This window comes from Saimiri boliviensis, chromosome 2 (genome assembly GCF_048565385.1).
Source record: "Saimiri boliviensis isolate mSaiBol1 chromosome 2, mSaiBol1.pri, whole genome shotgun sequence".
Taxonomy (NCBI): Eukaryota; Metazoa; Chordata; class Mammalia; order Primates; family Cebidae; genus Saimiri; species Saimiri boliviensis.
Window position 1 is genome coordinate 79,281,229 of NC_133450.1, and position 15,328 is coordinate 79,296,556.

Below are 15,328 nucleotides of genomic sequence, written 5' to 3' on the forward strand. Positions count from 1 at the left end.
CTACAAGAACTCCTGAAAGAGGCTCTACACATATAAAGGAACAACCAGTACCAGCCACTCCAAAAACACACCAAATGGTAAAAAAGCAGCAACACAATCAAGAATCTGCATCAACTAACCAACAAAACAGCCAGGTAGCATCAAAATGACAGCATCAAATTCACACATAACAATACTATCCCTAAATGTCAATGGACTAAATGCCCCAATCAAAAGACACAGACTGGCAAATTGGATAAAAAGCCAAAACCCATCAGTGTGCTGTATCCAGGAAACCCATCTTACATGCAAGGATACACAAAGGCTCAAAATAAAGGGATGGAGGAAGATCTACCAAGCAAATGGAGAGCAAAAAAAGGCAGGAGTTGCAATTCTCATCTCTGATAAAATAGACTTTAAAGCAACAAAGATCAAAAGAGACAAAGAAGGACATTACATAATGGTAAAAGGATCACTGCAACAAGAAGAGCTAACGATCCTAAATATATATGCACCCAATACAGGAGCACCCAGATACATAAGGCAAGTTCTTAATGACTTACAAAGAGACTTAGACTCCCACACAATAATAGTGGGAGACTTTAACACCCCATTGTCAATATTAGACAGATCAACCAGACAGAAAATCAACAAGGATATCCAGGACCTGAACACAGACCTGGAACGAGCAAACCTAATAGACATTTACAGAACTCTCCACCCCAAATCCACAGAATATACATTCTTCTCAGCACCACATCACACCTACTCTAAAATTGACCACATAATTGGCAATAAATCACTCCTCAGCAAATGCAAAAGAACAGAAATCATAACAAACAGTCTCTCAGACCACAGTGCAATCGAGTTAGAACTCAGAATGCAGAAACTAACTCAGAACCGCACAGCTTCATGGAAACTGAACAACTTGCTCTTGAATGTTGACTGGATAAACAATGAAATGAAGGCAGAAATAAAGATGTTCTTCGAAACCAATGAGAACAAAGACACAACATACCAGAATCTCTGGGACACATTTAAAGCAGTCTCTAGAGGAAAATATATAGCAATGAGTGCCCACATGAGAAGAAAGGAGAGATCGAAAATTGACACCCTTTCATCAAAATTGAAAGAGCTAGAGGAGCAAGATCAAAAAAACTCAACACCTAGCAGAAGACAGGAAATAACTAAGATCAGAGCAGCACTGAAGGAAATAGAGACACAAAAAACTCTTCAAAAAATCAATAAATCCAGGAGCTGGTTTTTTGAAAAGATCAACAAAATAGACAGACCACTAGCCAGATTAATAAAAAAGAAAAGAGAGAATAACCAAATTGATGCAATAAAAAACGATAAAGGGGATATCACCACAGATTCCACAGAAATCCAAACCATCATCAGAGATTATTACAAACAACTCTATGCACATAAACTAGTAAACCTGGAAGAAATGGATAAATTCCTGGACACCTGCAACCTCCCAAGCCTAAACCTGGAAGAAGCCGAAACCCTGAATAGACCAATAACATGGTCTGAAGTCGAGGCAGCAATAAAGAGCCTACCACCCAAAAAAAGCCCAGGTCCAGACGGGTTCACAGCTGAATTCTACCAGACATACAAGGAGGAGCTGATACCATTCCTTCTGAAACTATTCCAGACAATCCAAAAAGAGGGAATCCTTCCCAAATCATTTTACGAGACAAACATCATCCTGATACCAAAACCCGGCAGAGACTCAACAAGAAAAGAAAATTTCAGGCCAATATCCATGATGAACATAGATGCAAAAATCTTCAATAAAATACTGGCAAACCGATTGCAACAGCATATCAAAAAGCTCATCCACCATGATCAAGTAGGATTCATCCCGGGGATGCAAGGCTGGTTCAACATACGCAAGTCCATAAACGTAATTCACCACATAAACAGAACCAAAGACAAAAACCACATGATTATCTCGATTGATGCAGAGAAGGCTTTTGACAAAATTCAACAACCCTTTATGCTAAAAACCCTCAATAAACTAGGTATTGACGGAACGTATCTCAAAACAATAAAAGCTATTTACAACAAACCAACAGCCAATATCATACTGAATGGGCAAAAACTGGAAGTATTCCCTTTGAAATCTGGCACTAGACAAGGATGCCCTCTCTCACCATTCCTATTCAATATAGTACTGGAAGTTCTAGCCAGAGCAATCAGGCAAGAAAAAGAAATAAAGGGTATCCAATTTGGAAAGGAGGAAATCAAATTGTCTCTATTTGCAGATGACATGATTGTATATCTGGAAGACCCCATCATCTCAGCCCAAAATCTCCTGAAACTGATAAACAACTTCAGCAAAGTCTCAGGATACAAAATCAACGTGCAAAAATCACAAGCATTCCTATACACCAGTAATAGACTTCAAGAGAGCCAAATCAAGAACGAACTGCCATTCACAATTGCTACAAAGAGAATAAAGTACCTAGGAATACAACTAGCAAGGAACGTAAAGGACCTCTTCAAGGAGAACTACAAGCCATTGCGCAACGAAATAAGAGAGGATACAAACAGATGGAGAAACATTCCATGTTCATGGTTAGGAAGAATCAACATCGTGAAAATGGCCATACTGCCCAAAGTAATTTACAGATTCAATGCTATTCCCATCAAGCTACCAATGACCTTCTTCACAGAACTGGAAAAAAACACCTTAAACTTCATATGGAACCAAAAGAGAGCCCGCATAGCCAAGTCAATTCTAAGCAAAAAGAACGAAGCAGGAGGCATCACACTATCGGACTTCAAACTATACTACAAGGCTACAGTAATCAAAACAGCATGGTACTGGTACCAAAACAGAGATATAGACCAATGGAACAGAACAGAGGCCTCACAGGAAATACAACATACCCACAACCATCTGATCTTCGACAAACCTGACAAAAACAAGCAATGGGGAAAGGACTCCCTGTTTAATAAATGGTGTTGGGAAAACTGGCTAGCCATGTGCAGAAAGCAGAAACAGGACCCCTTCCTGACACCTTACACCAAAATTAACTCCAGATGGATTAAAGACTTAAACATCAGACCTAATACCATAAAAACCTTAGAAGAAAATCTAGGCAAAACCATTCAGGACATAGGTGTAGGCAAGGACTTCATGACCAAAACGCCAAAAGCAATGGCAACAAAAGCCAAAATAGACAAATGGGACCTAATCAAACTCCACAGCTTCTGCACGGCAAAAGAAACAGTCAGTAGAGTGAATCGGCAACCAACAGAATGGGAAAAAATTTTTGCAGTCTACCCATCTGACAAGGGGCTGATATCCAGAATTTACAAAGAACTAAAGCAGATCTACAAGAAAAAAACAAACAAGCCCATTCAAAAATGGGCAAAGGATATGAACAGATACTTTACAAAAGAAGACGTACAGGAGGCCAACAAACATATGAAAAAATGCTCATCATCACTGGTCATCAGAGAAATGCAAATCAAAACCACATTGAGATACCATCTCACACCAGTTAGAATGGCGATCATTAAAAAATCGGGAAACAACAGATGCTGGAGAGGATGTGGAGAAATAGGAACACTTTTACACTGTTGGTGGGAATGTAAATTAATTCAACCATTGTGGAAGACAGTGTGGCGATTCCTCAAGGACCTAAAAATAGAAATCCCATTTGACCCAGCAATCCCATTACTGGGTATATATCCAAAGGATTATAAATCATTCTACTACAAGGACACGTGCACACGAATGTTCATTGCAGCACTGTTTACAATAGCAAAGACCTGGAACCAACCCAAATGCCCAACGATGATAGACTGGATAGGGAAAATGTGGTACACATACACCATGGAATATTATGCAGCCATCAAAAACGATGAGTTCACGTCCTTTATAGGGACATGGATGAACCTGGAAACCATCATTCTCAGCAAACTGACACAAGAGCAGAAAATCAAACACCGTATATTCTCGCTCATAGGCGGGTGTTGAACAATGAGAACACATGGACACAGGGAGGGGAGCACTACACACTGGGGTCTGTTGGGGGGAAATGGGGGAGGGGCGGGGGGTGGGGAGGTGGGAAGAGATAGCATGGGGAGAAATGACAGATACAGGTGAGGGGACGGAAGGCAGCAAAGCACACTGCCATGTGTGTACCTATGCAACAATCTTGCATGTTCATCACATGTACCCCAAAACCTAAAATGCAATAAAAAAAAAAATAAAATAAATAAATAAATAAATAAATAAAACAAAGGTAGGACAATATGTATAGTTGTTTGAAGACAGATGAAGCCAACCTAACATATGTTACCATATATATTTTATCCATTTTTACAATTTGTTTTTATTTTTGGATGGTTAATTTGGAGTTACTTCACCATATCTGTAATTATAATTTTCTAAACTGACACCCTTTACTTTTTATATCTTGATTTTTTATCCTATTAAGCCTTCATTACTACTTATTTTATATTATGTATTACATACTGAATGATACAGTAAATTAAAAAACAAAATATTAACAAAACAACTTTATAGAAATGAGGTTTTTTTTTTTTTAATTGAAGCAGAAGTTCCTGACTTGAAGATAGAATGATGGAGTAAATAAATAAACTCAAGAACTCATTCTACAGGGAAAGTGAAAATAATTTACAACATTACAATAATTAATCAGAACCTCAATCCAGATAAAGAAGGAACAGAGAGGTAATATTAAATTTGGAAGGCAGTGAAAATATAATCACAGATATTGATCAAGCTAAGTAATTAGATAAGATCATTTTCTTAATTGTATGCAAATATATTGGAAACCCTGCATTATATGATTTTTTTCATTTGAAAATATAAGTGACCAAAATGACTACAAGATTTATAAAATCTCAATATCTTATTAATGCAGAAATAGATGTTGTAGGTATAAAATTCTGAGCATTCTCCTCTCAACAAACACAAATCAGCAGGCATGAACATTTTCAAGAAGAAATGTATCAAGACATGAAAGTAATGATAACTCAGTGCTATTTAAAGTTTTCCACTTCTAATTCTAGCTATGACAAGTTAATTTGTATCAAGCCATCCCACCTGGCAAGAACAATTATGAAAGCTGGATAAAATTAATTAAAAATAAGTAGCTATTTAAGGGCTTCCGATAGCAATCAAAGCATCCAGAACTTGAGACTCTAAGCTCCCAGAAAGAAGAGAAACACATTGAAGTGATTTCAACATTCTCTACCACCTTTCATTTTGATACATTTGCTGAGCAAATAGCTAAGAAGAAAATGGTAGCTCAGAGATTTTAGAAATTTCGTAGGTCTGCATAGACAAAAAATTGGAATTCATGACTATCATGGTGGCCAGGGCTTTGATAAAGGGCCAATAGAAACAAAACTATTTTGTTTTTCCTTCAAAGCATTTTCTGATTCTTCAGTTGCAGAAGGTGAGTGACTAAGAAGCTTAGCATAAAATGGAGCTACCCGACTAAGACAAAGTTAAGCAGACCTCTCAGCAAAAGGATAGACAAAATTGGAGTTCGACAAGGAACCGAGGAACTAGAAATCTCCCGAGGCATTGAGACCCCTAAAAATCTAACCCCTAGCTGAAAAGGCAAACTAGAAATGCACCAGCTGCCACTAAAACTGAAGTCTAGCCTCAAGGCATTGGACCAAGAGGATCTGGCTCTAAGTCAGAAGAAAATGTAACTTTTTTGGAGGGAGATCCAATCTAAAGACTTTTTTCTTAGGTCAAAGTCTGGGTTTTGATCATAAATAACAAGGCATATCAGTCAGCAGGGCTAAATGATGCATGCACACATGTTCATGCGTGCACGTGTGCGCGCACACACACACACACACATGCATAGACACACATAGTGCGAGTGACAGTGAGAGGGAGAGGAGAAATCTATAGCTTTAAATGTTTCCATGTATAGAAAATAAGAGTACTTCCAAATATATTTGTAAATAATATTGTATTCATACTAAACTTGACCGAAGTTGAACGCATGTGTTCTCTTCCCATTCCCTTCCCTTCGTCTCTTATATACATCACATGCAGTAAAATACAGGCCTATCCCACTAATAAATATTAATGCAAATATTCTAAATATGTACTTTACAATTAAAAGTTGCAATCACATTAAAATCATACTTCATAATCAAGTAGTGTTCATATTAGTAAGCAAGAATGGATGACTTAGGAAATATTTTGTTATGATTTATCATATTAATAGGAAAACAATAATCTTCAGAAACTTCAACATACATTACTAATTAAATAATTTTAATAGAATAGTATTATGATGAGATAGATATAATTTAACCTAAAATTCAGAATTTATGTGTTGGTGTTTGGATACAGGACCTTTGGGAAGTAACAAGGTTTAGAGGATGTCATGAGGGTTGGGAATCTCATGATGGAATTAGTTCCCTTATAACAACACCAGAGAGCTTGCTGTCTTTCCCTGCAGTGTGACGACTGAGTGAAATAACTTGACTGTAAGAGAACAGTCACCACATACCAACCTTCACAGCTCTAGATCTTGGACTTTCCAGCCTCCAGGTGTGTAAGAAAATACATTTCTGTTGTTTAAACCACACAGTGTGTGGTATTTTGTGATGGCAGTTTGAGCAGACTAAGACAAATAATGACACCATCCATGATTGTTCCCATCCACCAGATACCCAAACAATGTTAAAGACTAAGTTCCCCCGAAAAGGTAAACTTAAAGCATAAAAATTAGAATAAATTGTAAATAAAGTTTAAAAAATTATTGGAGGCAATCAAAAAGTATATTCTAAGGAGATTATTAAAGATATATGAAAAATGAATGCTAAAAATTTCATTGCAGCACTATTCATAGATCTAAATAATTATAAATAATAACTGAGCTATGGTTATATTGATTATGGTAAATCCATATATTTAACATAATGTGGTAATTTATAAATGTTTATAAAGCATTCTTAGTATATTAGCAAAACGTGTTGAAGTGTCAAATTAAACATCCTGAATACAAAATTACATGTAAGTTATAATTCCAAGTATTTTTGAAAAAATACATATTAAAAGAATGAAAGTAAATGCAACAAACTATTTGCAGTAGAATTTTGTTTAACAGCAACTAGAAATAATGAAACAAATCGTGAGCTTACAACTTTCAACTGGGCATTGTGATTTTCTTACTATTCCATTCAGTAGTATACAGGTAGCATGGTTATATTCTCAGTTGGTGAGTATTTTCCTGGCATAATTATTAATAGTGCCTCTATAACTTTCACAAGTTTCCTAGTTTGCAAAATAAATTACATTGTTATTTCAGACATGAGAAACCTAATTTTCATCCTTCTTCTCCAGTAACAATTTATACAATTCTGGACAACTCACCTATTCATAAAAGAATTTGATCTCTACCTTAAAATAGATATATCTCTGCTGGCTAACTTCATAGAAATGTTGTAAGGATTAATGAGGAGATACTTGGAAAATAGTTTGAGCTCATAAGAGAAAAGTGCTATGACATTGCTACTAATACCTTTATTTACTGTCTTGCTGAGTAGAAAGTTGAGGGAAATCAAGATTTTGTGGGTATCAGCAACAAAATCAAATCAATCATGCATGTTCTGACAGCCCATTTTATGTAAGTTCCCCAGAGTGCAGTAGCTAGTTAACAGAACTTCTACAAATACATATATAATTAAAGTCATGTAGGCAGAATTTTGATTCCATATAGGCTATTCAGTTAGTAGTTATGAGTAATGTACTGAGCTTCTCATTCTTGGTGAAAATATTGTGTTCCATCAAGTACTAACCGTGTGGAATGTTCGGAAGTTGAACAAAGACTGTTCATTAAGCTTGAAAGGGACAGAGGTGAGCCAGCCAGCACTTTTTAACCCGGCAGTAAGGCCTCAAAATCAAACTTATTATTTTAGTAGGCCAATAAAGTTCCTTAGAAACTCAATGGAAAGGTGGCATCTTCACACATTTTAAGCACCTTATAAATTGGGTACCTTTGTCTGGCACTAAAATACCCTACTTGAACTTAAAAATAAAAATCAATAAATCAATCTACTTCTCAGTCAACAAAGAAGAAGATGAAAGGCAATAACGGGGCAGATTAAAGTCCTAGCAATGAATTCCAAATGTACAGGAGACTCAGTTTGATTAAGATGCCCCCCCAAAAAAAAACAACAACAACAACAAAAACAAAAACAAAAAAGCATGGGGAAGAAGGGCAGCCCACTCTGGCTCATGGTCCCTTTGTTCTTCCTTAAAAAAACTACATCCCTTGCATCAACTATAGTACTATACTTGATACTTTGAAGTTGAAGCATAATATCTTATTTTTTCTGACATTGCAAGTATGTAACAGATCACAAAGTTGATTCTCTTTTCACTTGTCAAGCTCTTACCCTGTCTATCTAAAATTCATACCTTGACCTTTCATGTCTATCTTCAAGAACAAATCATCTCTCTTCCCACTCTCTGTCAATTTGATCTCTTTCTCTTTGCTTTGTTCTGGAGAAGAGAAAGGTATATCTGTATTATTTTCTTATTTGTCAGAATTAATCAACTATTGTTGGAGAGTGGTAAGAAGTTATTTATGAAAAGGTGAACTAGTTATTTAGTTTTGTACCATTTACAAAAAAGAAAATAAAATGCTGAAACCCAGTATCTTAAAATATTCATTTTATTTCATTCTATTTTAACTGGGGCACAGATATAAGGTAATATTTTTAGTTGAAGAAGGAATTAAAATATTTGGTTACAAATCCTCACAAATATTTACATCTTAAAATTGTTTTTGTATTTCTGTTTCTATGACAATCAAGTGAGCAAAATTTTTTGTAGAATTCAGACAAATTTACAAATAATTGCATAAATATGCTAGAAATTGAAAAATTAAAAGAAAAATACAATAATGAGAAGTTGAATTGAACTTGAAAAATATCCTAATTGTGAAAACCAAACTTTCATAATATTAAATTATTTCTGATTTGCATTTTGGGAACGCTTGCCTTTACTGTGTTTTTTTCTTTAGACTTTCTCGACATACTGTTTCAAAAATTCAGTTAAAAGCTATTTTAGAGATTGTCTGGGGAAACGGCTGCATGCTCAGTCATTGACTGTTACTTACATTGGTACAATTAGGGGTATTAAATTTGAGTTCAGTGAATTTATGCTTTTCCCCACACAGGCTGACTATTATAGCTGTTGCTGCTTAGAATACATATTGGCTTAATTAATCAGTACTATTTGGAATTTTGTTGAAAATGCAAACTAATTATGAACTTTCCCTGATAAGAGACAATTTTGGCTCCTGATTATTTGCTTTTGCCTACATTTATATAACACTAATCTCATGAAATCGAGCATTAGACCAGCATGTTATTGATTTGCACATTAGGCATGTGATTACCTCTGAATTGCTTTCCTTTATGATATCCTGAGATGCAAAATCTTGAAGGAGAGCATGCGGTCAGAAGACATTTATTTGATTCTGTTTGATAATTGTTTTTCTTCTCTGTTTTGGTTAGCATAATCTGTGGAAGACCATAGCAGTGAGTGTTCTTGTGACAGAAATCTTGTGACCTCTGCAAACTCACTGTAAACCACAATGAGTTTATTTTTTCATAGGGGAAATGGAGAAGAGATTACTGCTACCCAGTACCCAAGCTCTGGTTTTCATTGCAAAGCTTCTGCAAAAGTGATAATTGCATACTTCAATGAGGATGTAACTCTTGCTTGCAAGTGTGGTGGCAGAGATGGTCATGGATTTAAGCTACAGACTAATCACTAATTTATTTATAGTAAACATTTGAGGGGTGACTTTTAGTGCTAGATACTGTGCTAGACTCTAGTGTTGAAGTATGTGTCAGCTATGGCCTCAGCTCTCAAGGCATTAGTTGCGTTTGTGTGTATTGTGTGTTTTGAGGGAGGTGTTAGGTATTGGTTGAGAGGATGAGGAAAGAGAGCAAGGTTTGAGGAGAAAAAAAACATGTACATGTACATGGTTTCATTGAATAGTCTGTACTTTCAAAATGCCTATACATCCATCTAATTCAGTCATAGTTGAATTAAAATCATCCTGAGTGGCAGTAGAACATATTGAGTAGTTTTTTTCACACTGAAGCCAGAACTCTTGGGTGCCATAACCCAGCAATATTGTTTGCTGGCTATCACTTAAACTCACAAAGCACCTCTGTTTTATCATCTATAGTAAATACAGATACAATATTCTGTTTTATATATATGTATATATTTTGAAAAATTATTGTAATGATGAAAAACAAAGTGTAATACACACTGAATAATGCATAGTAGATGGTAAGCACTAAATAAATGGCAATGTAAACAGTGATTTCTCTTTTGCTATTTTCATTATTACAATTTCTGCATAGATTTTATTTCAGTGACTTTTTACAGTAATGACTTCGCTTATTTTATTAAAAAACTTCATGCTTAGTATTTTAAATCTGAGCAATACCAAAGACTACAAAGAAAACAAAATAAATCACCCCAAATTTTCAAAATAGCCAATGTTAACAGTTGGTGGAATTCATTTGGGTGATTTTTTTTGTTTCTTCTTTGCACTTTTTGGTATTATTCAAATTTAAAAGGAATAAGCACATAAAATTATTATAACAGGTGTAAAATAGTTATATGTGTTTCAAATTTCATACTCCCAAAAGTTTGGATATAGCTGGAAGATACATATCTATATGTATATTGAGAGAGAGAGAGATAGCAGAATAGATAAAAAATAATTTTAAAATAAGAGAATACTATATCTGCTTCTTTAATTGGAAGTATTAATTTTTTTAATGTGACTTCATTATTTCCTAAAAGGTCACATTTTTAAAAAATATATAAAAGTATTAGGAGATTGAATCATTATAGTTTCTTTCTTAAATTTTAGTTATATATATATGTAAATAATTTATTTATAAACATATATGTAGGGCCAAATCCTAAGAAAATTTATACAGCTTAAGGAATTATCACAAAAAAAATACCTCCACAACTATTGCTCAGAATAATATTTTTTTTTGAGAAACTGATGACTACTCCTTCATTTATCTTAAAAGATACCCACTATTTGGAGTTTACTTTTCTTAATGTTTTGATATTTATATACCCGCTCTGTGGTAGGCCAATAATATCTTCTAAAGGCATGTCCATGTCTTAATTCATGGAACCTGACCTTATTTAAAAGTAGGGTATTTGCAGATGTATTTAAGACATTTGAACCCGGGCATGGTTTCACACCTGTAATCCCAGCACTTTGGGAGACTGAGGCGGGTGGATCATCTGAGGTCAGGAGTTCGAGACCAGCCTGGTCAACATGGTAAAACCCTGTCTCTATCCAACATACAAAAATTAGCTGGGCATGGTGGCGGAAGCCTGTAATCCAAGCTACTAAGGAGGTGGAGGCAGAAGAATCAGTTAAACCTGGGAGGAGGTGGAGGTTGCAGTGAGCCAAGATCAAGCCATTGCACTCCAGCCTGGATGACAGAGCAAGAGTCTGTCTGAAAATAAGTAAATAAATAAATAAATAAATAAGATGAGGAGCTCATCCTGGGTTATCCTGGTGAGCCCTAAATGCCATCACAAGTGTCTTTGTGAAAAGAAGACAGAAAGATTTGACATACACACTGAAAGCAGAAGGCAATGGGATGACAGAAGCAGAGAAGTTTAAAGAGGCTGAGATGCTGGCTTTGAAAACGGAGGAAGGGACCACAGGATGGAAGAGACCATAAACAGATTATCTTTTGGAGTCTCCAGTGAGAATATAGCCCTTCTGCCACCTTGACTTTAGGGCGGTGAAATGAATGTTGTACTTCTGGCCTCCTTAACTGAGAGAGAATACATTTCTGTTGTTTTAAATCACTAAGTATGTGATAACTTGTTACACAAACTTAGCCCCAAGAAACAAATACACACTCTTTTATTTTATTTTTTGCTTAACATTATGCATGTGAGATTGACCTGTATTGTTACATGTAGTTCTAATTTGTTCATTTTCAAAGCTGAATAGTATTCAATATGTAATTTTAAAAAGTCATCCTACTTTTAAACAAATAATGCTGCTGTGAACATCCTTGCATATATCTATTGGAAGACCAGCTCCCAATATATCAACATGAATTCAAGATCTCTCAAAGTGATCTAGTGGTTGGTGAAAAAGAAAAAAAAAGACATAGAGTTCTCTTCAAAGCTGGGCCCAGGGGAGACACTACATAAAGCCGCTCCGTGGACGTCTAAAATTCTCCTGAAAATCTCAGTTCTTTGTTAAACTCTTTCAATAGGGAAGGGGGAGTGAAGCTACACAAGACAGCAGTGTGGTGATGATCATACAAAAAGAATACATTTGCGAAACTGGTGAACAAAAATCACAGCGTAGTATTAGAAAAGCAGAACAACGTAAACATAACTTTCTGGGTGTCAGCATAGAAATCATACACCTTAGCAAGAATAGAGGTTAAACATAAACTTAAAATTATCAGCAAGAAAAGCACTGCGCTCACAGCTGCAGGGGGAACAGGATCTGACACAGGACAACCAGCCTGACCACAAAACTGCAAGAGGCGACAGGCCTCCATGGAGGCCTGAAGGAACAGTGAGAGAAGAAAGACTTTTACATCCTTATCTCAACCACAGAGGTTTTTCCTCATGACACACACCCCTCATGCGTCCGTTTATAGGCTCTCCATAAGGGTCGCATTCCCTTTCCAGGGCCATAATCAATATGCCTTTCCTGGGAAAGGAATCTGGGTAATAAGCCTCTCCATTACACGTCCATTTATAGGCTCTCTGCAATGAGAAGCTTATTATGTGCTGTCATCTCTCTCTGGCAGTCGGGCTATGCAGTTTGTCCTTTACACAGGGTTCCTGTTTTTACAAGAACAGCTCAGCAGAGCCAAAGTTACAAGTTACAGCTTCAGCAGAGCCAAAGTTACAAATTACAGCTCAGCTTTTCTCATTATTCTTCGTTTTCTCAAATATAATCAATACAGTAAGTAACAAGCATCACAAAGCAAATAACTCATTTCGGGGAAACCAAATTCTAGGACAATTTACAAGTTAAAAATCAACAGCAATTTCTTCCTGTTATTTTGGTTAGCTCTGGTTTTGCCAGTTCTTCCAGCAGCTTGGGGTTGCTCAGTCACCACTGAGGGGTCCACAGTGTTCCCTGTGAAACTGGGTAGCTACAGCCATTTATTTTTTTCGCCAGCAGTCTATGAGAATTTCCCTTGTTCTCTGTCTTCATTTATAATTGTTATTGTCAGTCTTTTAATGTTAGACAAACTGGTATGTGTAGAATAGTATGTCATTACAGTTTTAATTTAAATTTCTCTAACAAATAATGAATCATTTCCATCAGGACTGAGATTAGGGTGAAGCAAGAGATGCATCTAGGGTACACAGTTTTTTGTTTTGTTTTTGTTGTTGTTGTTTGTTTGTTTGTTTTGAGACGTAGTCTCACTCTGTCACCCAGGCTGGAATGCAGTGGAGCGATCTTGGCTCACTGGATTCAAGTGATTCTCCTGCTTCAGCCTCCTGAGTATGTGGGATTACAGGTACGCCACCATGCCTGGCTAAGTTTTGCATTTTTTAGTAGAGACAGGTTTCACCATGTTGGTGATTACAATTAGAGATGAGATTTGGGCAGGACACAGAGCTAAATCACATCATCTATTTTTTTCAGCAATTTCTTCTTCATCATATTTCGTCATGTATTTATTTACATGTATTTTTAAATTGAGTACTAAGCATTATATATGAAAAACTAAAAGTAAGTTGAGGCCCTGGAAATGTTAATATTCTCTAGAGAGGAATTACATTTGCTCTTTGCAGTAAGCTAAGGGCACTAGCAGGATACCTTATTGCACCTGTAAGTGTAAAGATAATTAGACACTAGTTTTATGTCCCTGAGTGGGCTGGTCTTCATCGAGTGTAGACCTTGTACCCAACTCAAAACCTGGAGTTTGCTACACTCCAGTTCTCCCCACCACATTCCTTTGAACACTCACAAAGTTACATGCATTTGGCTGCCAAAAGTATTCCTTGGTTTTGCAATCTATTTTTTTAATTTCCTAGAATCAGTAAAAATCTTGAGCTGAAAAGTCATGCTTAATGCCAAGCTCATCTCTTGGATCTTGGCTTTGCAATTATCCATTGCTTTGTTAACACTTAGTGTTTTGAAGAAAATTTTGTTGTTGTGTTCCATGTGAGAAGTGATATCAATTACAAATCGTCTGTTACTGGTGGTAGAAGTTCCTGTGGTTCCTTTTTTACCATCAGATTTTACTTTTAGACTGTACTAATCTGTGTCTTTTTATAGGAGATCATGCTGCCGGCACTCTCCCAGTTTTTTTTATTTTATTTTATTTTATTTTTTTATTCTCTTCTGCAACCTCTGGAGTTTTGTAACTTACATTATTCTTATTTTACCAAAATTTATACCTTTTATTCTATAGTGTGCAAAAAGTTTTCTTTAGTTGCTTAATCTATGAGCTGTATTGATGAGATTTATTATTCATCTGTCATTTAATACAATGTCTCTTTAATGTACTTTCTCCTTATTTTGGCTCATTCTTTGGCTAGATTTATTAAGTAACGTTCTCTGTGGCCTTTTATGTCTATTTGTTGCTTGAATGACCATTTGAGTTTTACATAATTTTTTTCCAATCATCCTTTTATTTTCTTAAGAATGTCTTGGTAACATGTTTGCCCTCTATATCTTTATCCAAATCCTTCCTCATTTTAAGGACTCACTATGTATCTGTGAACTTTTAATTCTCTTTTGTTACAATTTGTTATCAATGTCAGTGCGAGTTATTCTTATTCAAGATTTCATTGCCTGTGCTCGTCACATAGTATCTTGTTTATAATGACTTGAATCTTTTTGTTTATTAACATACATAGCCACAGCCCCCCAGAGGAATAGGGAACTTACATATGCAAAAGAAAACCCACGGGAAGAGCCACAACACAATTTATCCATCATCTAGAATTACCGAGTAAAGGTTCTTAGAATAAGAGTTTTCAACACAAATAGAATATGAAAAACTATAATATTCATGCAAAATATGAGAGAACTTGCGCATTTAAAAAAGGACTTCTAGTTGAAAACTAATATGTAGACTAGCAGAAAAGACAGGTGGAATTGATGAGCATAAAATTATTAAATAAACAAAAAACAGGGTACATGATAAATATTTTCAAAGCATATTTGAATAGGCCAATACAATAAACTTTTGACAATGTAAAAAAAAAGTAGAAAGAAGGAAGGAAATTTTTTAAATAGAAAAAGATACTACACCTACATATATGAAGAAATTT